A 26,399-nucleotide genomic window follows, 5' to 3' on the forward strand; every position below is an offset into this window, starting at 1 on the left:
AATTACCTATTAGAATAGGACTTAGAATTGATTAGAAATAGACCAGAATTGGTATCATGGCAATGAGCTAATTTTGGGGTATTACAGTACCTTCTCCCAAATTCCACCATAATTGTCTCTACAATATGAGAAATGACCTTAAGTAACCTGAATTAGGTTTGGGGTTAGGAATACATTTTAGATTATACCATTTGGCATCCACTGCCAAAGTAAAAAATTTTAGAACACATGTTAGAAGTGGTGCAAAATTAGAAGAATCTAGAAATGACAGTCCACCTTCCGGGAGCATAACTTTTGATTTGGGACTCTGATTGATGAACTGCTTACATTTTCAAAAAGCTCTCTAAGTTCTCTACATGCCTATGGACCATATTTTTTCACCCCTTAGTTTTTATTCCTATAAAAGGCCATTTAGTGCCTCAAATATGATTTTGAAACATTCTTAGGAGGTCTCCAAGCAACTTAAAACTATCATAACTTTCAAACTGTAAAATCTTTTGACTTGACTCTTTTTCTAGAGTGCTTGAAATTACAAGTACAATCATCCTTCAAACTTAAAACCTATGAATCATCATAATTATGGAACAATTACAAAATAACTCATTTTAGGCATTGATACATATCCTGAGGTGATAAATAACACTAGCCCATTAAACTAATAGTGGAACTATGAGATTTGGGATATCTATTTGGCCCACATGGTGTTGGAATTACAAGTGGAAAGAGTAAACTTTGGGGGGGGGGTGAATTAGTAGTTTAACCTTGGACCCATAAAACTTTCACCATTTATACATGCATATGCATCTAAAATATATTACCATGTAAGCATTCACACACATAACATCAAATATGATTACCCAGAGACACTCCAAGTGAGAAGGTAAAAATAGGGTGGGGATGACACCCACAAATTTTGACTACTATAGCAATGAAGTGTATCTAATGAAGGTTACAATTATTTGACCATGAAACATGATCTACCCTGTGAAAGGTTTGCCCTATTAAAGGCTTACAAAGACTGTTAGGTCTTACCCTATTAAATGATTTCAAAACCATATTAGAAGTGTGTCTTGTTAGAGGACTTTAACTTACAATTAAGTGAAAAATCTATTAAAGGATTTCATATAGCTTGTTAGGACTACTTCAGTTAAGAGATTTAACTAAAATCACTTAGATATATGTCTTAGCATAGATCCTATGATTGGCACTTGCTTGCCTAATAATAGATCACCTCTAAACAATGTCTACTTGATCCTTCTTGATTAGATATCTTAATGTTGTATCCTTGTCTCTATCCTTTGTTCTTCTCTAACTGATTCTGCAATTCTCTCTTTCTTCTAAGTCACCTTGAATACTCTACAAACTATCTTGTTCACTCCTTCAATTCCTTCTACATTCTTAGAAATTTTAGAGTTACGCCCTCCTTAAGAAGACTTAGGTGGCTTAGGGTTAGGTATGAATCTATGGCTGAGATTCATCCATTTTTTTTCTTGATCCTTACTATTTTATGATTGGTTGCATGTAATTGCATAGGGAATCCAAATATAGATTTGTCCTTATCTCTAAAATATCAAAATTTGATCTTAAGTTGGCTCAAAAATGGTTTACATAGTTTTTTGTGCCATTACAAACAAATATGTCAAAACTATTTGACTTGGCATATGAAGTCTCTGATACTCAACATGCACTATTATGTATACTATGACTCGACACTTGCATTACTTCACATCCACTATTTTACTCAGTTCCTAAATCACTTGGCATGGTCGATTTTCTTGGCACTTTAGTGACTCGACACTCATTGCAACTCGGCATGGTCTAATAGTTACATGTTGTGCTTGGCATGTATTACTAGTTTTGGATGAACTAAGTAAATAACTTAAGTGTGTTGATATTCACTTGTCAAAACCAATCTGGGATCAACAATCTCCCCCTTTGACATGAGTATGAAAAAAATTAAATATATTATATTATCCTTAACTTCTTGAGCATAACATATCCATGACTCAGCTTATATGCACAACTTCAAAATTTCAAAATTTTGCAATAACTTGGATACCTCAAAATTTGATAACTCCCCCTAAGTTAATGTGTATGTTCTGTATCCAAAATCAAAATATATGCTCCTTTCTAAGTAAATGTGTCTTTTCTGATACACTTTGACTTCAATATGCTGTATAACTAATATTATTTCATTTGACATACTCTCTCTTAGCTGATATCTGTATCTATTTGCTGCTTATGAATATCACCCCAATGATATATCTTTGCTACTATGCTCTACCTTTCTTATTTTTCTTTCTCTTTTATTCATTCTCCCCCCTATTATATTTCTCCTTTATTATATCCCCCCCTTTGTTATAGATTCCCCTTTTTGACACTTATGTCAAATAGGTTATACACCTATGGTGTGTTTGTCCAAAAAGGATTTATGGACATCCATGATTATCTTTAGAGCTGCATCCTAGTTATCACATACAACATCTAATGACTTAAGTTGGATTGCAAGCTCAACAACAAGGTGGATTAGATCGTCCAAAGTAGAAAGATTAGGGTCTTTCACCAATAGATTTTCAACATAGCTAGCTTAGCTCTTTGTGCATTATTTCCATGTTTGGAGTGAGGGTAGCTTGAATACTTGTTAGTTTGGCTCTAATATTAGCCTCTTTAGCTATTAAGACAACACAATGACTCTATGCTTGAAGCAATATTCTAAAATGCTTCTCACTCTGAGCTGGATTTGATGGTAGTCTTGCACCTGATATAGATAATTGACTTTCAAAACTCATAATGTGACTTTGGGTCTCTTAGGTGAAGAGTGTAGTATTGCATAGTTTGGTATATAGTGAGAATATATTCTCAAGTAATTTCTTCACCTCCTCAACCTTTGTTTCTAATGCAACTTATTCTACTACTATCTCACTAGATATTTTCTCATTTACCTTGCTTTGAAACCTCTTTTCAGGCCATTCTAAGAGTTTTGTATTCGTATCAAGGCCTTTATTGTTGACCCTTTCCACTGTTTCTATCAATTATTTTATTAGTGGCTTGGTCTTTTCAAGTGTTGGAAAACTAAATACATCTAAAAAGATGTCCTTTATATCTTGAAGTGCTTTCTTTTGCCTATGTTATCTCCTAAGCATTTCTTGATGCATTTTCCTTTCTAAGGCTTGTTGCAAAATTCCTATTTGTTCCAGTGTCATAGTGTCAAAGTCATACTTAGGAATAACAATTTCTTCATCAAGGATTATGTCTCTATAATGTATTACCTTATTTACCTTTGATGAGCTAGGACTTGGTATTGAGATTCGCAATGGAATGGCTTCTAAAGAGTTTGAGTAGAAGGAGTGCTAGAAGTTGGTAAGGCTAACAAAGCTTGAATGGCCACTTGTTCCTTCACCTTAGGTTCTATCTCTTTAGGCTTGCATTGATCTATCACTATTATTTGGCTAGCACCTTGCTCTTATGTTTTAGGTACAAATGATTTTATTTGTCCTGGTTTTTGTCCTACAGTTATACCTATTTCTTCTACTTTCTTCTCAAAAATTGTATCAATCTTGGTGGATGTAATTATTTTTATTTGAACTAAAGATTGTACATTAGTAATTGAAGGGATGATGGAAGGTGGTTTTTGCGAATTCACTTTTTCCCTTGTGATATTAGTTACTGCTTTCTGTAGTTCCTATACACTAAACAAGACTAGATTTTCACAAAGTTTAGCTTGGGGTGTAGACTTATCTAGTATCTTCTTCAAATCTTTTGAAGTAAGTGGATTGATGTTCTGAGTTGATGCATTAGAAACATCCTTTATTGTTATGGTTTTAGTGGTTGTGGTTGTGTTATAGGGAGGAATGACACTCGACACTTGTGTATCTTGCACACTCTACTCATCTTGCTACTTAGGCTCAACTATTGTTGTGTCATCATCTTGATTTTCTATCACTTCCTCAACTATATTGTCTTTATCATATTCTTCCCATTCATCATTTTTTCATCATCCTTATCATCGTCTTGACCTTCCAAAGGGTCAAATTCTCCTTGTTTGATAGTGGTCAACCCATAAATGAGTTTCCACATTTGTGTTGACTTTTTCACAACATCTTCAATATTGTTTTGGAGAATGTTGAAGGCTCTATATTTTGGTGCAAATCTAACTCCATATTTCTTATTATCCTTACCAATCCACCCTTTTTTTAGTTCAGACATTACTTGGGGTAAAGTGGTTTCCCTTATTTGTTTTTCCAAATTTAGACAATAATGCCATCTTTGCTCAACTAAGTCATATAGATTCTTGGGTACAGAATTGGAAAATTCTAATAGTGTTGTCTTAAATTTTGACATAATTTCATATAGGGCTTCTTCCACTTTCTTTTTCTCCTCTTTTCCCAAGTTATCAAAATTTACACGTCTAAAACCTAACAAATCTACACTATTCTTGATATTTTCACATTTTCTTAAGATCAGAGAGTGGATTGTGACTTACCACTTTGAATTGGGTGATATCATCTGAAGTTGTCTTTTCTTCATCTAAATCCAATTATGCTACATATTTCCTTCTTATTCTTTTTGGTTGTCCTCCTCCATGCTCTATCTTTTTAGACTTTTCTTTAGTCTTTTGAGTGATTTCTTGTGTGGTGGCTCTGGTGGTAGGTGTAGTAGGCTTTGCTTGGCTACATTTGACAACTTTCTTTGCCTTAGCCACTTTTTGTGCCTTAGCCTTTCTTTTCTTTGACTTGATAGGGGTTGGTTCTTCCTTGGCTTCTTTGTCCTTGACACCTTCAATCTCCTCTTCTTCTTTATCTTCTCCCATGCCTTGGGTTAAAGCTAGGGGCTCTTGAGTTTGAGGTTCATCTTCCTCTTTATCCTCTTCATCTTCTTCCTCTTCTTCCTTGGCATCCTCTCCAAATTTGGCCTTTAATTTCTTTACCATCCTATCCTTCTTCTTGATTGTAGAGGCATTCTTAAATTCCATATCAATCTTTGATTTCATCACCTCACAATTCCCAAAGACTTTAGTAGTCTTGTCTACTTCCTCTACTAGTAGAGTTGTGATGGTTGTTGATGCTTCATCCACATTGATCTCATATCCTAAGGGTCTTAGCCATCTTACCCTTGGTATGACAACTTACACATATGTGTAATCAACATCCACAAGAAAACATATATCATCATAATGTTTCTACACTAAGGAGACTGGAATCCTGAGTCTCTACTTCATTGACTTCTTAAAGTCTTCAAAGTAGCTTGTCATGATAGTTTCAAAATTGGCTCCCATCTACTCAATGAACTCACCAATTTTTATTACAACAAACCTATTGGTCTTCCATCCAATTTTTCTAAATAAGGGAAATGTCTTTTGTACATAAAAGTATATGCAAACTAGTATAGAACCAAACTTGCATTGAGAACTCTTAGTTTTCCTTATTGCTTCAAGGTTCTCCATGAGTTGTTGTAGCAGAAGTTCTGCTAGATCATATGTGTGATCTTGTAGACAACTTGATAAGGTGTTGTTGTGTTCTAAGTGCTTGCTAAAACATTGTCAAGAACATACACAAATAGAACCTTTAAGGAGTAGAAATACTAAGTCACTATACTTGTTCATGCACAAGGTTGCTTTGCCCCTTGCTCATTGTTTGAAGATTGTTTGTTTGAAATCCCTATTTTCTATCTTGTGTGCTTGGTTCATGATAAATAATCTATTGATACATCTAGTTGGATATTTAAAATGAACACAATCTGAGTTCTTGAGTTGAGACTTTACGATCGAATAACTTTATTATCTCATTATTTCTAGTCTCCCTAGGTTGGTCCTATTTGAATTAGGCTACTTACCCCATTTTTAGAAGCCTTTTTGCACCTTAGGTTATTGTGCTTTGACCTCTTGAATTAGTAGTCATTGATTTCACAAGAGATCTTTTTTAGAGTTGGTGAGTTAGAAACCGTCCTTGTTGAGAAAGATGTACACTTGGATCCTTTGATATTACACTTGGAGAGTCTTAGTAATCTTTTGTCCATTCACTTTCATAAAAAAATCAATTTTAATTATTTATAATTTGGGTAAATCATCCTCCTAGTCCATATGTGCTAGGGTATTCACCCAAAGTTGTGAGCACCTCTGTGGCAGTGCTGGTTTATGCCTATTGCAAAATTCTATCTTATCACATCTCTTTTGGACAAGTTAGTGCTTTTTCTATCCTAGTTTGGTACCAATTTTTCTTAGGGTTATCCTATCAACTAGTACCTTTTATTTCATATTGGTTACAAGTGCTATTACATGTTTCTCAACATTCAAATGAACTCAAATGGTATCCAATTTCTCAAAATGACTCTTGGTCTTCTTTCTTCTTCATCTTTCATGTCTTTCTAATCTCCCATTTCTATTGTTTCTCTTCTTCATGTCTTGATTATTTTCCTCCTATTATCATATAGTCTACCTTCTTTTATTCATCCTTTCTCTTCTTTCATGCTTGATTCTTCCTCCTCTAGAACCATGGATCTTGAATATCTTGTTATGGACCCTCACTTGAGAGAAGATGATCTTGACCTTCTTGCTGAATTTGAAAATTGTTGTCGCTCCAATAGAGACATGGATGCTAACATTGTGACAAAAATGTTTTAAAAAATGGATAAATCAGACACCTTTTCTAGGATCATGTGCAACATCAAATCACAATATCCTTTTTCCAAATATTCCTTATCTTCCAAGTCTCACCATGATTCTTTTAAATATCATTGTAATTCTTCATCTTCTAAGTCTTGTCATGATTCTTCTAAATATTAGATAGATTCTTCATCTTCTAAGTCTTATCATAATTCTTCTAAATATCCTTCACATTCTTCATCTTCTAAGTCTTATCATGATTCTTCTAAATATTGGTCAGATTCTTCATCTTCTAAGTCTTATCATGATTCTTCTAAATATCATTCACATTCTTTATCTTCTAACTCTTATCATGATTCTTCTAAATATCATTCACATTCTTCATATTCCAAGTCTTACCATGATTCTTCTAAATATCATTCATGTAGGTCTTCACCTACCTCTTCCTCACGATATCATTCTTCTTCTACTTCTAGCAAGAGTCTTATTCCTCTTATTGAGAGATATGATAATGAACAACATGAAAAGTCTTGTGTTATGCCTATCTACAATGCCTATAGTGACAATGATTATGGTGATGATGATTATTACATTCTGACAGTTCCTAAAAGTCCTCCTAGTCCTATGCTTGTGCTTAAAGGGGATGAGTCACAGATAAATATTAATGGGAATCCACGGGAATCAAATCTTAAAAATAACATTGATAAATTTTGTGAACAATACCTAAATGATAAATCTACATTTTTTGATGAAGAGAAAGCATTTTTTTGTGCAGAAATACAACATCAATGGGATAAGAGTTCCTCTTCTAAGAAACCTAATGCTAAAAATAAAGATTACACTCTTGAGCAAGATCATGTTAATGTTGAACCTTTGTCTTTTGATGCTTCTGTAGACACTTAAATTTGTCCAAAACCTATTTCATGACCAATTAAATAAATATTCATTATTTATTTAATTCCCCTACTTTAATTAAATAAATTTTACATTTATTTAATTATGTTTGCCTTACCTTGATTTAAATAAACTAAGGTTTATTTAAATCTTAACCTATTCCCACTTGCATCTAATCCCTTTCACTTTAATTAAGTATGTCATTTACTTAATTAATTCCCTCCTAATCCCACTAGGAATTAAATATTACTTTTAATCCTATTTGAGCACATGACTCCTACATTTAACCCTCACCTAACCTCACTATCCTAACTAACCCATCATGCTAAACCTACCCACTTCCTAATCATGCTTGCTTTGCATAATCATCCTAGGTAATCACCTCTTAATCTTAGGTGTGTACTCACACATGTGTGAGGAATCCTTACACGTGTGAGAGATGTTCACACTTTCCTCACCCCTCATATCTTGCATGCCTCTTGCACACTTTTCCTCTTGCATGAGAGTCAAGGTGTCTCACACATGTGTGAGAAGCCATGCCTTCTCACACCTCTTGCACACTTGTCCTCTTGCATGAGAGTCAAGGTGTCTCACACATGTGTGAGAAGCCATGCCTTCTCACACCTCTTGCACACTTGTCCTCTTGCATGAGAATCAAGTTGTCTCACACATATGTGAGAAGCCATGCTTCTCACACCTCATTGATCATGTCACCATCAAAGGTTGCTCACACATGTGTGAGCATATTTCCCCCTTTGAATGGTCAAAACCCTAATCCATGTGGAGTCTTCTTGTCCTCCACCTAATTGACACCTCATCGATCCTGAAGGATCCTAGCCCTCCATCTTGCATTCAATCTTAGCCATCCATTTTCCTATAAAAGGAGAGACCTCTCCTCATTTTCATGAATCTACTATCTACCTCATTGTAATACTACTGGATTTGTGAGCAACCACATCCCACAACAATAAATCATCTACACTTGATGATTTCATGAGGTTTGCATTAGTAGTTTGATTCATTGTAATTTCATGTTGTCTTTATGTTACATGTTTATCTTCCATATTTTGAGGTTTTGCATGATAATGTAGGAATGTGCATTAGTTGCTTAGTGTTATTTCTTTAGTTACATTTTTATGCAACACATTTTTGTCACGCCTGGTGGGACCCACTTCACAGGTTCAAACTAACAATCTAATGTGTTTTTGAGTGTTTTGTGAGCTTTCAAGCTTGTAGGTCAAAAGCATGCATTTGGAGATCAAGTTTCATGAGGAGCCTCTAATTAAGTCAAGGAGCCCATCATTGCATTTGGAGGACCTAAGGGAAGTCTTTTGACATAAATCACTATATATTTTACTTATTGCTCTATTTTTAAGTTGTGGAGGTACATACACATTGAATATACTCCTCGTTATTAGAAAAAAAAAATCCCCTTTTGTTAATATATAAATTGTTTGAAAAAAAAAAGGGTAGATTTTTTGTTTCATTTCATTTCATTTTTGTATAAGTAGAAAACATTTAAAAAAAAAAAAAAAAAAAGAGAAGAAGAGTGGAATTAGTTTAATTAAAAATCAAAAAATCAAAAATAAAAAAAAAGAAAAGAAAAGAAAAGGGAATTTTATATATTTAAAAATTCAAAAAAAAAAAAAAAAAAAAAAAATGAAATATCAAAATAAAAAAAAAAATAAAAAAATTTATAAAAAACAAAAAAAATTAATTTTTTTTAAAAAAGTTTTGTTTTAGCCGTTGCCGCGGCCCCCTTTGCAATTCTCGCCTGCGGCTACCTTGCCCAGCGCCATCGCCCACTCCCTACACAACCACCCGCTCCCCCCTGTAATTCTGCTGCCGTGACCTCGCACTCTACAACCCCCAGCTGCTTCGCCATGGCTGAGGTCTCCTCTACTGATCATCGCCTCTCTTCTGCCCTCCCCGTGGCTCCTACTCCCCTTGCCCTCAGCTCCCACCGCCGCTGCAGCCCTGCACTCTACTGTTGGATACAATTGATAATTGCATGATTGTCTTTGATGTTACACAAATGTCATATCAGTCATTAGACAGAGTCTACCGAGCTCAGAAGGTAAGTACAGCTGTTGACAGAGTTTACCGAGCTTGCAAGGTAAACAAAGGAAGTTCAGTGTTTATCGAGCTCACTCGGTAATCAAAGGATTTGTTGCCGAAAGATAGTGTTTACCGAACTCACTCGGTAAACAAAGGATATGAGATAGGTTGTCAGTATTTACCGAGTTGACTCGATCATCGAAGAAAAGTAGTAGACAGTGTTAACCGAGTTCACTCGGTCATCAAAGGAAAGTCGGAGAAATTGGTGTTTACCGAGTTCACTCGGCGACTGAAGGATTCCACGAAATTCTCTGTATTAACCGAGCTCAGTCGGTTAACACAGGAATTATTTTCTGTGCAGTATTTACCGAGTTAAGTCGGTCAGCGAAGGATTTCTCGAAGGTTAAGTAATTAAAGTTAATTACTTTATGTAATGTATGAAGCTGACTTATAGCACAATTATTTATAATTGTAACTTGTATTTGAGCCGACTTGATAATCTGAAAGGTATATATGAAGGATCAAGTTGCGAATTCAAGTATGGAAGTATGAATGTGAAAAAGCTAGCAGATATGATTGAATATCTAATATGCGAATTATAAGGAAGGTCAGAGCAAATTTTTGAAGGATCAGAGATGCAGAGTTGCATTTGATCAGAGAGGATCTAGTGGAACAGAACAGAGATCTATATCAGCAAAGATAAGTTGTATTTATTTCAGATCACTCATTGTTACTTTCTAACAATTGTAACAGTGTTTTCAAATCTCTTAACAGAGTGGGTTTAACAGCCTTTTGTAAAATCCTCTAACAAGGTCGCACCTAACAGTGTGTTTTGTAACCTTTAACAAGGTTGGCTCCTAACAGGGCTCACTTCAGAAGAGTGAAAAACAGTAACTAGTTACATTGGTGGTTTTTCCCATATTGGGTTTCCACGTTAAATCTGGTGTCTCTTGTCTCTTGTTTCTTGTGTTTTCAGTTTGATTATATGAGTATCAGCAATGAGTATTTCCTTTGACATCTTAAGGGACTTGTGGGAAAATTTTTTGTAGTAACTGATTCACCCCTCCCCTCTCAGTTACTCCATTCTCATTTCCAACATCTGCAACCCCCAACTGCTCTGCCACGACCAAGGTCTCCACCACTCGTTGCAACGTGTACACCTCCCGGTAGCTACCCTACTCCTGTTTGTGCCGCCCCCGCTCACCCTAGCCACTCCCTGCCGCGGCCCCTGCTCCCCACTCTACAACTCCCATGGCCGCCACCGCCCGCGGTGTCGCTGCCTATGGCCACCCCCCTCGTTGAGCATCATTGCTTATGCCCATCGCAACTGAGTCTCCATGCTGCTCAACCCGTGCTCGATCGATGCCTCCCACACCGCTCCGCTCCTCTGGCTCGCAGCCTCCCACCGCCACCGTCGTTGTAATCTCTGTAACCCCCTCCCGCGCTCATCCTCCAAACCCCCACCTGTCCACCTCTGCCGCAGCCTGTTCCTCTGCCGAAATGCCATCGTGCCCTGCACCCTGGCTCAACCCGAAATCCACCCGCAGCTCTGCCTCGGTGGAGATCCCAATGCTGCCACCTCCACCACTTCCCTGCAAAACCCTCATTCTTGCAACCCGCGGCTCTTCCGCCATTTCAACTGCCAACTGCCTCTGCCCAGCCTTTGCCACTCAACTCGCGGCGGCTCTACAAGCGACATCCAAACTTTCTGCCTCAACTCTCCGCCAAAACCCTTCCCATCTGCACTTTTTGCATTTCATTTTAAAATTTTTTTGATATGTTATTTGACCTTCTAAGTATTGGAGTTATTTTCAATTTTATTTTTAAATAAAATTTATCTTTACTTTTATTTTTCTTTTTTTTTCAAAAAGTTCAGAAAGCAAAATTTTTTTTGCTTGACTTTCTCCTAAGTGTCAAATTTTTGCTCGCAGGTCATTGATGTCAGCACTGCATCAGCATTCCATGCTCTTCTAAACCATAAGGAGTAACCTTCCCCTTTTTGCTCATAACTTGAGCATACGAGCTCCGTTTTTGCAAAACAAAATATTGCCGAAAAGCTGATTTCAAGCCCGTCATGATGATATTAGTTTCATGAAATTTTGATGCAATTTAGGTCTCTATTTTTCTATCAAAGTCAAATCTTTGTGCTAACCTTTTCATTGTAGGGTTGTTTCATGTTTGCTCTATATTTTTGATGCACTAACTTATGTTTTTGCAGGGATATCTTATCACTAATCGTATTTCTTGCAAATTTTGCCTTAATTTTATTTTGGGAATGAACTTGTATGCTTAAACACTTGTCTTTGAATGCATGGTTAAACGCTAAAACAATCAAATTCAATTTTTAATGTCTTAAGGGAATGGACATGTATGCTTAGGTTAGCAAACATTTCGAATTGGTGCTTAAAATGAACTCACATAATCTTGAATTCCTTAAGGGAAATTGATTTCATTTTTAGAAATCTTGCTTATGCACACGCTTGATTTACTTTCTTGTTGATGAATCCATGCTTTCATTTACATTGGCGACATTTCAAATTGGAAAGAACATTGTATGCTTTAAACACGTGTGTCTTCAAGTAGATTACAAAACCTAAAGTTTCATTGGGAACGAACGTGTGTCTTTTTGAACCCCAAGACCACTTACGTATTCTCTCCCCTCACGCCTTCGGGTGATCTTGGGTGCACAAGAAATAAGTGGTCTTGTTTTTCTTTTTTAGGAGGCCTCCTTGGGGATTTCATCACCCCTTGGGACAACCTCAACTCCAGTGTTCTGGCGGAGTATAAAAATTGGGAGGTGAATCAAAAGACACCTCTCTTGGAAGTAAAATATTGTCACTCTTGGCTAAGCCCCAAAGAAATTTATACCTTTGGGAAGTGAAGGAGGAGATTTGGGTTACTGTCTCCCCCCGGCTGTGTGGCAGTATTTTCTTTCATCTATAGATTTGGCCCTCACATACCTTGCATATATCAAGGAAACCCTCTAGTTGATCCTTATACATCCTAGTCAAAACCTTATAGGATTGTTGGTGTGTTTGATGTTCTTGCATGTTTGAAACACACTTGCCTTGTACATATTTTACTGTATATATTTTGCATCTTAAAACATAAAAATCCCAAAAACCATAAAACATAAAAACCCATAAAAATCATAAAAGTTCAAAAATCCAAAAAAATCAAAAACAAATTTCAAAAACAACAAAAACACGTCTTGGTCTAGACCTCTTAGTCAAGCTATCCACATCACTTCTACGTCACATCTTCTTTCCATCCAAGTCATCACCCTCATCAATCTCTCGTCTTCTTCATTCAAACCATTTCTTGACTTCTTCATCATCTCCATTTGTCCACATCATTTCCTCGTCATTCAATCTAATTTATATTCTTCATCCTAGTCATGCTTCATCATCATCTAGATCCAATTTCTTTCACCAATCTCATAATGAAATCTTAATTCAATCCTCCACATCATCATTCTTCTAATCCAATCCCTTGTCAAATTCAATCCTTTCTAATCAATTTCTAATTCAATCCATTTACATCTTCAATTCGAAATCAATCAATCTTTCTCCATCTATTTAAACATTCTTCTAATTTAATCTTCATAAAACTATTCTACTTTGGTCATAGGAGCATTATCATAAACATTGGACTTTAATTCAAATCTTGCATTCACTTGTTTGCAATATCATAGGGTTTTTATCAAATCAAATCAAACCCTTATCCATATCATATCCAATCAAATCAAAATCAAATCAATATCAATATCAAATAAAATTCAATCAAATCTAATTCAAATCAAATCAAGTCAAAGTCCAACATTCGCTCCTAGTCCCAAGTTCATATTTCCTTCATCATCAAATCTTTCATCACTCTTCTTCTAACATCTATGGATTTGAATTTTCTTAATCACATGGTTGATGATCTTCAAAGAAAATATGGAGTTATACCTCCTGCTCAACCTGCATATCAAATCCATCCTCCACCTTTCATATCTAACTCTAATCCATCTCATGTTCATTATTCTTCTACATTTGACAAGGGAAATCCACCTCATTATCCTTCCACTACATACGATTCCATTCATAGCCCACACACTTCCTCCAACACAAATGCCCTTGCCATGGAAATGGAACAATTAAAGAATTATCTATTGGCAAGCCAACAGCAAGAGTCCAACTTCCATGCCATGTGTCCTCTTCCCCCATGTTTTGAAGATCATAGTCCTCCAAAATCCACATCATCCCCACCTCATAAAGGGTTTTTCTCATCATTATTGGCTAAGTGTAAAATACAAAATGAAGAGAGCCAATCACCCATAGTGATACCCCCAACTCCATCTCATGACCTTCCTCCAAAGCATGATATTATAGATGCCTTTTCTCCTCTAGATCCGAGCATTTATCCATCCCATCCTTCCCCTATCCCTCAAGATCCATTTATCCCTCCTAGTCCATCTCATGATTCCCTTCCTAACAAAGATCAAGACATTCCATGTACCACACACATTACCGATTCCACTCCATCTCAAGAGTTAGCCTCCATAGCTCCTCCGCTTCATGAAGATTCTCCTTCCACTCCATCCACTCATATTCCTCCATGTCAAGATCAAATCAATCCATCTCATGGTTTCATTCCCTCCCCTCCATTATGTGATCCTATTCCATCTCATTATCCACTCATTCCGCTTCATGATCTGCTTCTAAGTCAAGATCAAAGTACCCCTTCATTTCCCTTTCATGATCCCACCCTATCTCAAGATACCATTAGCCCTCATAATCTTCCACATGATCCTATCTCACCTATGCAATCCACTCATGAACCCCATATATTTGGGCTCACATCTTGTGTTGAAAATGCTAAGTATCCCATTGAAGAAATAATGGCTCAAGATGTTGGTACACCTTCCACAATTCCTCCATACAAACCTAAAGCTTCCCATCATTCATCTTCCAAGTCCATTATAGGTCCTTATCTTCCATCCATTCTAGGTCCCTATGTTCCAAAGCCAAACCCTTCACCCCTTCCATCCATTTTGGGTCCTTACATACATCCATCTACCATATCCATGTTTTCCCCTTCATCCCCTATTACAGATCAAAAAAGACACACATCCTTGAATTCCTTCCAAGATTCACCATCCATACGCTCTCCACCCCATTTACCTTCATGCACCCATACAATAGCCAATGAAAGCAAATTGGATGCTACAGAAAAAGCAAATAAAGCCAAAAATCCACAAAAATCAAAGGATCAACATGTCTCCTCTAAAAGACGTGTTCAAGAAAAGTAAAATATGATCCAAAGCACAATCAAAAGCCCACAAAGGCTGAAAATCAAAAACGCAAAAATTTTGTGGATACCAAAGCTACTTAATGTAGCAATGAATCTCAAAGAAAGATTCACAATGACATCCAATTTGGCTAATCCAAAGGCTTCCACATCCATTTTGGGTCCTTGTATACCAAAATCCACCATCCCAACTCCATCGTCTCCTTCATCCATTTTGGGTGCCTATATCCCAAAATTCACAATTTCTCCTCCATATCCTCCAAAATTTCCTCCTTTCCATCACCCTTCAAGGTGTGTGCCAATGATGATCTTTCCACTTCATTCACATGTCTTCCAACCTAGCATCCATCAACCATGTATTCCTCCCACCCCCTCCATCCCCTTAGTCCAACCTTTTTAATAAGCCATTTTCCTCCGTTCACTACCCTATCAACATCTATGAGAAAATAATCAAAATTCTTTGAAAAGAAAAAAGGAAAAAATATATCAAGGGATACTATCCATGTATAAATAGATGCCTGAGTCCTCCCTTCATTCTCCTATCATGTATCCATTGCCTTCTACTTCCACTTATCCCTCCATTCACTTGTCCTTGTCCACTTGCACTCTACACTGGGGGCAAGCTCCATACTACACTTACATACATATCTTCCATGCTTCCATCCACCGTTCATTATCCATTTCCATCTTTGATCTTGACTTTCACTTTCCTTCATCCATCTATGAACTTTCTATATCCCTTGCACATTATCCACACATTTTCCTACATGCTTCCATCATCCTTTTACATATTTGATCTTGACATGCTATCCATATCTTGGATCCCATAGTTCTTGTCATGTTCATTTCATCCATTTTCCATCCATAATCCTACATACCTCCATCCTTTTTGTGTCCTTGATCTTGGTAATCCCCTCCATTTCATCCACTTCATATCAAACTTTTCATCCATATCATCATCCCCTTTTTCATACCCTCCCTCCCATATCCCTTATCCATTCCACTTTCATACCCATGCTCATGATCAATACTAGAGGCACAATAACAAAATGTTTATACATGCTTTGGAAGAGCACATGCCTTCCTTTTCCTCCATACGCTAAGCCTTCACTCCATTTTCCCATTTTCATGCTTCCTTTCCCACCATATCTCCTGCCATTTTCATGCATCCTTTCCCATATATCCTCTTCCATTTTCCTATCTTTGGTATGGGGCATTTGGACTCCTTTGAAACACAATCCTTGGTTCTACACTTTTCGATACCATATCATTTTGCCCCTCATATCCTTTCATTATTCCTTGCATCCACCAACTCCCATTTCTTTTCCTCCATTTACCATGCCTTGGTTCTCCCTTTTCATTGGTCCCAATCCATTCTATTCCACATTCGTCTAATCAATTCATTTCTATCCATTCTATTCATTCTATATCACATTCAATCTAGTTCTTCTGCTCAATTCAATCACATTCATACTTCAATCAAATTTCCATGCTTCTAATTCTTTCACATCAAATCAATTCTCCTCTCATCATTCTTCATCCTATCAAAATCATTCTTCCAATCTCATCCATGTTCATTCTTCTTTCCACCATAAAATCAAAAAATCAAAAAAAATATCACTTGTGCAATCAATACTAATTCAATCAATCTAATCTTGTAATCTTGTACACCAATCTTTAATCAATTCATCACTTTTACCCAATCAGATGATAATCCATTTATCATATTCAAACATCATTATCATGGGATGAATCCTTCCCAATCCTTGGATGTACATTATGCTTAGCATTAGCTTTTCCATCCTTAATCAATCATCATCAATCAATCAATTCATGGGTTTTCAGCTTGACTAGGGGCAAAATGGTGGTTTGCTTTTGGTCTTTTGTGCATGGTTGCTTGATTACTTGTATGCATTAGCATTTTTTGCATGTATCATGGTCTTTTCATCCTATTTTCCTAGGAATCATGATCTTCCATATCATGGTTTCATAAGGCATCTGGTTGTATTAGACCCCTTTTTATCACGTACTTGACACATGGCCATCTTGGTTCCTTATACCTTGGTGCATAGTGTCGAATACAATATCAAACTTAGGTTGTTCACACCATTGTAGCATAACTCCCTTCCAACTTCCTTACATTTTGAGAGAACATCCATGTTCTAACCCGCATGTCCTCTTGAGGGGACATACCCTTCCATCCTCATCATCATTCCTCATCCTTTCATGACTGGGGCATCATGCTACTAGTCTTATCCTTTCCGCCACTATATTTTATTCTTCTTTGATATAACATTACAAATGCTATATCAAAGAGGGGAAAAATGTAGACACTTAAATTTGTCCAAAACCTATTTCATGACCAATTAAATAAATATTCATTATTTATTTAATTCTCCTACTTTAATTAAATAAATTTTACATTTATTTAATTATGTTTGCCTTACCTTTATTTAAATAAACTAATTTTTTTCTAAATCTTAACCTATTCCCACTTGCATCTAATCCCTTTCACTTTAATTAAGTATGTCATTTACTTAATTAATTCCCTCCTAATCCCACTAGGAATTAAATATTACTTTTAATCCTATTTGAGCACATGGCTCCTACATTTAACCCCCACCTAACCTCACTATCCTAACTAACCCATCATGCTAAACCTACCCACTTCCTAATCATGCCTGCTTTGTATAATCATCCTAGCTAATCACCTCTTAATCCTAAGTGTGTGCTCACACATGTGTGAGGAATCCTTACACATTTGTGAGAGATGTTCACACTTTCCTCACCCCTCATATCTTGCATGCCTCTTGCACACTTTTCCTCTTGCATGAGAGTCAAGGTGTCTCACACATGTGTGAGAAGCCAGGCCTTCTCACACCTCTTGCACACTTGTCCTCTTGCATGAGAATCAAGTTGTCTCACACATGTGTGAGAAGCCATGCTTCTCACACCTCATTGATCATGTCACCATCAAAGGTTTCTCACACATGTGTGAGCATATTTCCCCCTTTGAATGGTCAAAACCCTAATCCATGTGGAGTCTACTTGTCCTCCACCTAATTGACACCTCATCGATCTTGAAGGATCCTAGCCCTCCATCTTGAATTCAATCTTAGCCATCCATTTTCCTATAAAAGGAGAGCCCTCTCCTCATTTTCATGAATCTACTATCTACCTCATTGTTATGTTGCTGGATTTGTGAGCAACCACATCCCACAACAATGAAATCATCTACACTTGATGATTTCATGAGGTTTGCATTAGTAGTTTGAGTCATTTTAATTTCATGTTGTCTTTATGTTACATGTTTATCTTCCATATTTTGAGGTTTTGCATGATAATGTAGGAATGTGCATTAGTTTCTTAGTGTTATTTCCTTAGTTACATTTTTATGCAACACAACTCCCCTTCCATCTTCTATTTCCTCCACTATCCATACATCACTTAAAGATTTTGAGTCTCTCAAATCTTCTATTAATCCTTCATCCAACAAAGATCCTTATGATTTTCATGCGGTTCCTTATAGTTATACTCAAGGGCTACCTCTTAAAGAAACTCAAGCTAATCTTTACTTGGCTACAAATAGTTTTGATAATGCTAAACCTAAAGAGCCTAAGCCTTCATGTGCTATAATGCCTACTTCAGCTAGCCCTTCATCATCTCCTCCAAAGTCTTCCATACAATTCCAACATGCTTCCTTCTCCTTAGGAGTGGCTCCATTCCAAGAGGACTCTCAAAATGATAAAGAAAAGAATATTAAAAAAGATCAAGATCAAGAACCTCCTATGTCATCCAATTATTTTCACAATGTCTCTGGTCCATTTTATGGTTCTTTTGATCCCTTATGCCCTTTCTCATTTAGTCCACCATGTCTTAAGTCTTCTCCTAAGAAAGATCAAGATATTTCTTGCACCACTGAGCTTATTGACAATAAAAATGACCTTAGTACACTTGCTCCTTCCAAATATGATACTTTCATTAAGGTTATTAAAAATGATGTTGTTTCTTCCAATGTTGAGCCTATTGAAAATCAAGAGAACAATTATATGCTTATGTTATCCAAAGATCCTTTTCAAGATCAAAGTCTTCCATCTTCTTATTCTACCACACCATGTTCCCTTCCAGTTTCTACTTTTCCTAAGTCTTCTCAAGCTTCAAGTACTCCTATCAAAGAAGTTTCTCCTATTCAAGATGTTCATGATCCTGTTGGAAATCCTAATGCTCACTCTAAAGATGCTAATGTCCTTGATTGTCATATAGATGTTAATGAACTTAATGATTACCCTTTTGCATCTTCCACATCCATCCTTGGACCTCCCCCACTGATATTAAATGCTTCACATCTTCCTTCCATCTTGGGTCCTTATGTCCCTCCATCTCCTATCTTTCCTCAAGATCAACGTAGATGCATATCCTTAAATCCTTTTCATCCACCCACTCACCTAAACTAGTCATATCATCCTTCTTCTTCCACAAGTCCCAAGTCTTTTGGAAGTAACATAAATGTTCAATACAAGAAAAAGAAGCGATTCAAGAATCCATATAAAAAAGACCACCATGTCTCCTCTAATCGACATGGGAGCATAAAGTCAAAAGAGATATCTGGGAAAAAATTTATAAGACAAGTATGGGTTCCAAAATCCATCATTGAAGACATTATCTCTAAATCATTAAAAAGAAATGAAAAGAAGCCTACGGCTATATGGATTCCAAAGTTTCTCTCGAGAGGGTCTAATGTTGAACAATAATTGAAGTTGACATTTGAGCTTCCAAAAAATTCCACTTCATCTTCTCCCAAACACATTCTTCCATTCCATGTGCCTAAACCGCAACCTCTTCTATCCACTCACCATATTCCTTCACATATTCCTTCATGCATGTTTTCTCTATCCTCTCACCACCCTTCAAGGTGTGTGTTGACGTTGATCTTGCCTTCATTTCCATGTTCCAATCTCATTTGCTTTGCATAGAGCCATATCCTCCATTTTTGTCTTCCATCTTCCTTTCCCTATCAACATCTTTGAGTATACCATTTCAACTCCTTTTCATGTCATGGTTTAAAATTTCAAGATGCATTATCCATAAAGCTTGACTTCTTCCAAAAAACTTCAAAAAAATTGATTTTTTTTGAAAAATTCAAAAACATTGAAAAAAATTTGAGAAAAAAAAGAAAAAAGAAAAAAATGAAAAAATTGAAAATGTGCCTTAGTGAAAACCTGGTAATCAGGCACCTTGGTAGCAAAAGTAAACAGAAATAAATTCATCCTATGGTGAAAACCACTTCCTTGTGGCACCTTGGATAAATACCATTATGAAAACCTACCAATTAGGCATCATGCGTAGTTCTTCTACATCTTCATCTGTTCTATCTTCTCTCTTTGATCTTGACAATGTTGACCTATACACAAACATTTGGCTATCTTGTGAGCTATCTTATGATTGTCCTGTTCTCATTCCTTTCATATTTAGCCTTCACATCTATTTTTCTCCATTTATTCTAGTCTTTCGCTACCCTTTTCCCATTTACCCCTTTGGTCTTGATCTAATAAGAAAGAGTAAAATACGATGCTATGAAGCCCCTTGATATGTCTACACCTTTGGATTGCATCTTTCCCACTTTTACATTAGGCTTTCATGAATTATCCTATACTGGCCTTTCATTTCTTGTCCAAATGTTCTTTACATGATAATTTTTCCCTAGCTTGGGTACTCTTGAGGAGTCAGTCCTTGAATATCACTTTCACTTGCTTCATACACTCCTTCCTTATCCATCATATTTATTAGCTTGTTGCTCCATCATGTCCTCTACCTTGCTAAACATTGGGACTGCATGATGTGATCATGCTTGAGAGTTTGGTCCTTGTTTTTGTTTGGGGGCACCATATATTATTTGTACATATTTATTGATCCTAAAAAAATACAAAAAAATTATATATTCCAAAAATACAAAAAAAAATTCAAAATTAAAAAAATAAAAAAGAAAAAGAAAAAATGCCTTGGTGAAAACCTAGAAATAGGTGCCTCAGTAGCAAAAAATTACAAAAAAATTATAAAAAGTCTTGAAAAAAATAAAAAATGAAAAAATCCAAGTGGTGAAAACCTAGAAATGGGCACTACTTGAGGCCTTTGCACCCCTATTTCTTAGCGCATGTCCTCGACGCTTAGCCTTTCTCCATCATGCCTTGTCCTTGTTGCCTTGGTTTGGAATTGGTCTTTTTCTAGGGGGCATAACTATGTTAGCTTTGGTCTCTTAGATGTGTTAGTCTTTAGGACACCTCGCAAATGGTGTTTTTCAACACCATCGCAATTGTATTTTTCAATACAACCGTTGACATCAAGTGTTTTTCAACACTTATTGGTTTGGTCTTACCCAGTATCATCATGTGATCTTCCCTTCCTGCAAGTGTTTGATCCTTATCCTTGAAACTCAGTATCAGTTAATGCACTTAAATTTTAAACGCAACACTTAATTCTTATGTCATGATTTTTTCTTTGTGTGCTAACTATTATTGATTTTTATTGAGTGTCCTTATCTGATAAGTATCTCCATGATGCATCCCTAGAGGACTTGGGGCATGGGACATGTTTTTATTTATTTTTTTCTTGCGGGTGTGGTCTTGAAACTCTAGAGTGTCTCTTGTTGTCCCCTTGAAACACTTAGGAGATTTGAGGCATCATCCTTGATTGTTTTTTCACAACCATTCTTATGGTCATCTTGGCATCTATGCCTTGATGCGAGCATGGTTTTGCTACATTAAATTGGGTAAGCTAACATAGAAGTCATCTTGACCTTTATGTCTTTGATGCTTATGTTAGAATCTTTTCACATTCCAATCCGATATAAATTACATTCATATCTTCATAGTTGCACTTGTGACTAGTGATGATTGTGCAATTTTTTGATGTCTGTTAATAATGGCCCAATGATGAAAATAAGTTCTTTTACATTCTCTAATGAATAATGAACACAAAAATCCTATGTTACAGTTGCTCTTTTGCAAGTACACCTTTTTATTTTCATGTAGCTTGCATTATTAGACTTCATGTTAGTTTGCATTTTTAGGCTACATTATGAGTTTGAGAGGGTTCTCCCTTCATCTTTATTGTGGACTTTTAATCAATTGTGGTCATGTTTTGATCTTCATTTCTTTATCTTCTTTCATGATCTCAATCAAAATTTCTATCTTAAACAATTGATTGATTTTGGGGCATTTTCTTTTCTTCTTTCTATTTCTTTCTATATCTTTCAAACTTCTATCTTCCATTTTCTTTTTCCCCACTTCTTTTCTTCTAAATCACCTTTGGGGCATAATATTTCATGCTTCATGATCTACCTTAGTTCTATGATTCTTATATCTTTCATCTTACATCAAGAACCTTATCTTTTGTTCGAATTGATCAAATTTATCAATTTGTTGTTTCTCCTCTATCTCATTTCGATTTCAATCACGAGGGGGCAGTAATTATCAAATTCAATCTTTGATTCAGTTTTATCAATTTTATCCTTGACTTTTTCAAGTCAAAATTTATTTGTATTCTTTGTCCTAGAATGTGTTCTCGATTTGACCACACATCTCGGTTGTTTTGTGATCCTAAATCGACCTCACACTTCAATTTATTTCTTTGAATACATGTGTTCCCAAATCGATCACACATTAGTCAAAGAGGGGCAAATGTATGCACCCTAAAATGGTCGCCTAGACTATGGGCCTCGATTATTCAATTTATCAATTTATCAAATTTCCTGAACCAATGGTGTGTAATATTTTAATAAATCAATTTAAATCAATTTACTTGATCAAATTCAATTATTCTATTTTTCTAAGGTTGATCATTTTATCCTAAGTCTTATTTAATTAAAAAAAAATCTCCCTTTTAATTAAATAAAATAAGTCCCCATTTAATTAAAAGAAAACCTCTCTTTTAATTAAATAATTCATCCACATTTAATTAATTAAGAGAAAAACCCCTCTTTTAATTTAATCAAATATCTCCTATTTAATTAAAATAACTTGCTCCCTTTTAATTAAATGAAAATCCCACTTAAATATCTCTTTTTGATGAAAAAGGAAATAAAATAAATTCTTTTATTTAATTTCTCTATACTTAAATGCACATATTTCTAAGTGGGACTTATCTTTCCACTTTCTTTTCAACCACTCCTCTTTTCTCATTGGTGGAATTTTGTCTCACATGGATCAAACTTTATTATCCCATATTGGTTGTGAGAAGTCTCTCACCTTCATATTTTCTTTTATAAGGGAGAGCCCTCTCCTCATTTTGATCATCCATGATTCATCCGCAATTCATTCATAATTCATCCACAATTATGCTATTGTTATGCTATAGGTATGGAGAGCAATATTTTTGAAGGAGTTTGAGCATCAAAAATTTTTGTGGAGAACTTCTATCTTCTTGTCTTATTATCTCATGCATCGATGGCTTCCATCATGAGGTTTCATCCTTGCATTTGCATATTATCTTAGAGTCATATTTATTTTCATAGATTAGTATTGCATTGTTATTACATTTCCTTTCTTGCATTGTTTGGCATTGTTATCATATAGATTAATTTTCATCTCCATTTGCATGCATTTTGGATCCTTGAATCTCTCATTTCATGGTGTACTTGCATGGGCAAAAAACTAGGTCAAGCTGAGGGCCTCCATTGCAAACCCTTGCACTCCATGAATAGAGAGCTATGAGTCACCATTTGAGACCTCACTTTTGAGAAATCTTGGATATAATGACCCATAGTAGTGTGCCCACATTTTAGGCATACAAATCTTTCTTTATAATTTTGTAACCAACATCCATAGCTATGTAGGATACACTATTCAATCTACTAGATTGATAGAATTTATGTGAGATTAACCTTATAGAAAAGTTTAGCAATGAATCAGTGATGGTATCTATAGTGATACCTCTTTTATTTCAAACTGCTCTAGTGTTCTTCTCAATCACTTCCTTTGAATCACTTTTGATTGTCTTTGGCTGATCTAGGGTTTGGTAGCTAGTAATCCTATGAATTAATCTCTTGGTTATTTTTATTTATCCTCCTTCCAGCCATAGGGAACCATCATGAATTTAGCTTAGTAAAATTCTTATGCACTTGATTTTGAAAACATTCAAAAAGTCTAGAGTGCATTAAACCCTTTTTCTCAACAATTTTGTATTCCTCCTTTAAGAAACCATTTTCACATAATTTATTATATGCACCTCTTATCTCCATGTCACCTATGCTTCCTATCTTGTAGTTATAACATTTCCTCACATCCTACACCATTATCACTGTTGGTAGGATCATGGACAATGCATCTGATTGGTCTTGTTTATAGGCAATGTTTGGAATGGCTTTAACTATAGGTTGTTTTACTTCATTACTGACTAGCTAGACATTTAAAACTTCTTTCCCTTCAACATTTTTTGAACTAGATACCATCTTGTCAAACTAGGATTTAAAAACTAAAATTGCAAAGCTCGACTTCCAATAAATACCTTTGAAAATTTGTCGAACTAATGATGAATCACTGCACAAATCTTTTGTAATTACTTCTAATGAATTTCTAGGTCACTTCTAGCTCTTCTCACTCTTTCTCAATTTTGAAATGGTGAAAAATGAGCTCAAATTGATCATATATCCTTTGAAAACCTTGCATTTAATGCTAAGTTCTTACACAACTATAAGCTTGACAATAACTAAATTTTAGGCTCACTCGGCATCCATTGATATTTCCATCACTCGACAGCAAATATGAGTTTGAAATCCACTTACAAGTATGATAGCTTGGCATCAACTAACATTCCACTTGAAACATATGAGAAAATTTTCATACTCAGTAACAATATGAAAATTTTGAAGATTTGTCTTGAATTTCTAACAACATATTGCATCTTTTATTCACACTAATGTAATCTTTTCGGTACTATCTTCTTTTGGAACTAAGGTATGATATAACCTTTACATGTTAGTCCCACATATCTCTTGTTTGCCTATTTTTATGAGGTGTGACCACTTGACCCATTAGGTGAAGTGATCCTTTGTCCATTTGATGTGCTACAAACATATTTCTTTTTCCATGTCTTGTTCATCTCTTCTCTGGTGTGTTCAACATTTGCCTTGCCTTTTCCTTTATTGAATTCACCACTTGGCACCTTTTATGTAGTTTGACAATACCTACTGATATGACTAGTCTTCAGATATCTAAAACATGTGGTTTTCCTTAACCATCTTTGATAGTTACCTCTAAAAAGTGTCCTAATACAATTCTTAGAGATATGCCCATATTCTTGATAATAATGATGTCAACTATATCTTGTGTTATAATCCTAATTATTCCATTGTTTCATACCTTTGTTTGCTTTTTTAATGACCACATGTGTTTGGATATGCATTCAAAAGATCTATATCCATACTTTTGACAATTGTAGCAATACCCTTCAAATCTTTGTGTATGCATGGTCTTGGTTCTACATTCATGTACTTGATGAACTTGTTTGTTGCACTTATGACAATGAGTCATGTTCTTAGGCTTGATATTATATTTTGTAAACTTTTTGCTATACACATTAGTAGTATGTCCTTTCTTACCACAATTATGACAAGTAGTTTTGTAGTTCTTACCTTTGATGCTCTTTTCTTTTGCAACTTTGGATGATTATCCTTCTTCAGTGCTTGTGTAGCCTAGTCCTGATGTGTCATTGTTGGATCTAGGGGATCTCAATAATTGCTCAAAGTATTTGATGGCTTCATTTGTCTTGTTGAAACTTTCAAAAAATTCTTTTTCTCTCTTGAGGTCACTTTTCAATTGTTCATTCTACAACTTCAATGTAGTTATCTCAATATCCTTGACATTCAATTCATAGTTGGCATTCATCATTTGACTTAGAGTATCCAATTGCATATTGGAACTCTTGGTTAACTTTTTTGACCTCTCTTCCAATGTATTGTTCAAGACTCCTTTGTCTTCTTCAGTTATGGTCTTGTCTTCCATAGCTTTCTTCTTTTATTTAGTCACCTCACATAGCATCATGGCTTAAGATTCTTACTCTAGCTTGAGATTTCTAATTTCCTCAGCATGTACTCTATTCTTTTCCATAAGATCTACAACTACTACATCAAATTTATTAGAGTCACCATTGGAAAATAGCTTGGTAGTGTTGATCTCTCTGTATTATGTGTTGTTCTCTGCAATAGAAATTTCATTCCTTCTCTTCAAGGATTTGTTTAGTTCCTCTCTTGCCTCATTTAGTTGATGTAGTATGAGATGTATTTCAATCTCTTGATTTTCAATAGTCTTTCCCAACTTGTAGACTTCCATTTCAAGATCTTTTTTTCAAAGTTATAAAGCTTTTTCTTTTGATAACTTAGCTCTAATACCAATTGTTAGAATTACAAGTGGAAAGAGTAAACTTTTGAAGGGGGGATGAATCAATAGTTTGACCTTGGACCCATAAAACTTTCACCATTCATACATGCATAAGTGAACTGAAATAATATGTAAAGTATATGCATCTAAAACATATTACCATGTAAGCAGTCACACACATA

Source organism: Cupressus sempervirens, chromosome 10 (genome assembly GCF_028749045.1).
Source record: "Cupressus sempervirens isolate cs-2001-9-10 chromosome 10, ASM2874904v1, whole genome shotgun sequence".
NCBI classification, from domain to species: domain Eukaryota; kingdom Viridiplantae; phylum Streptophyta; class Pinopsida; order Cupressales; family Cupressaceae; genus Cupressus; species Cupressus sempervirens.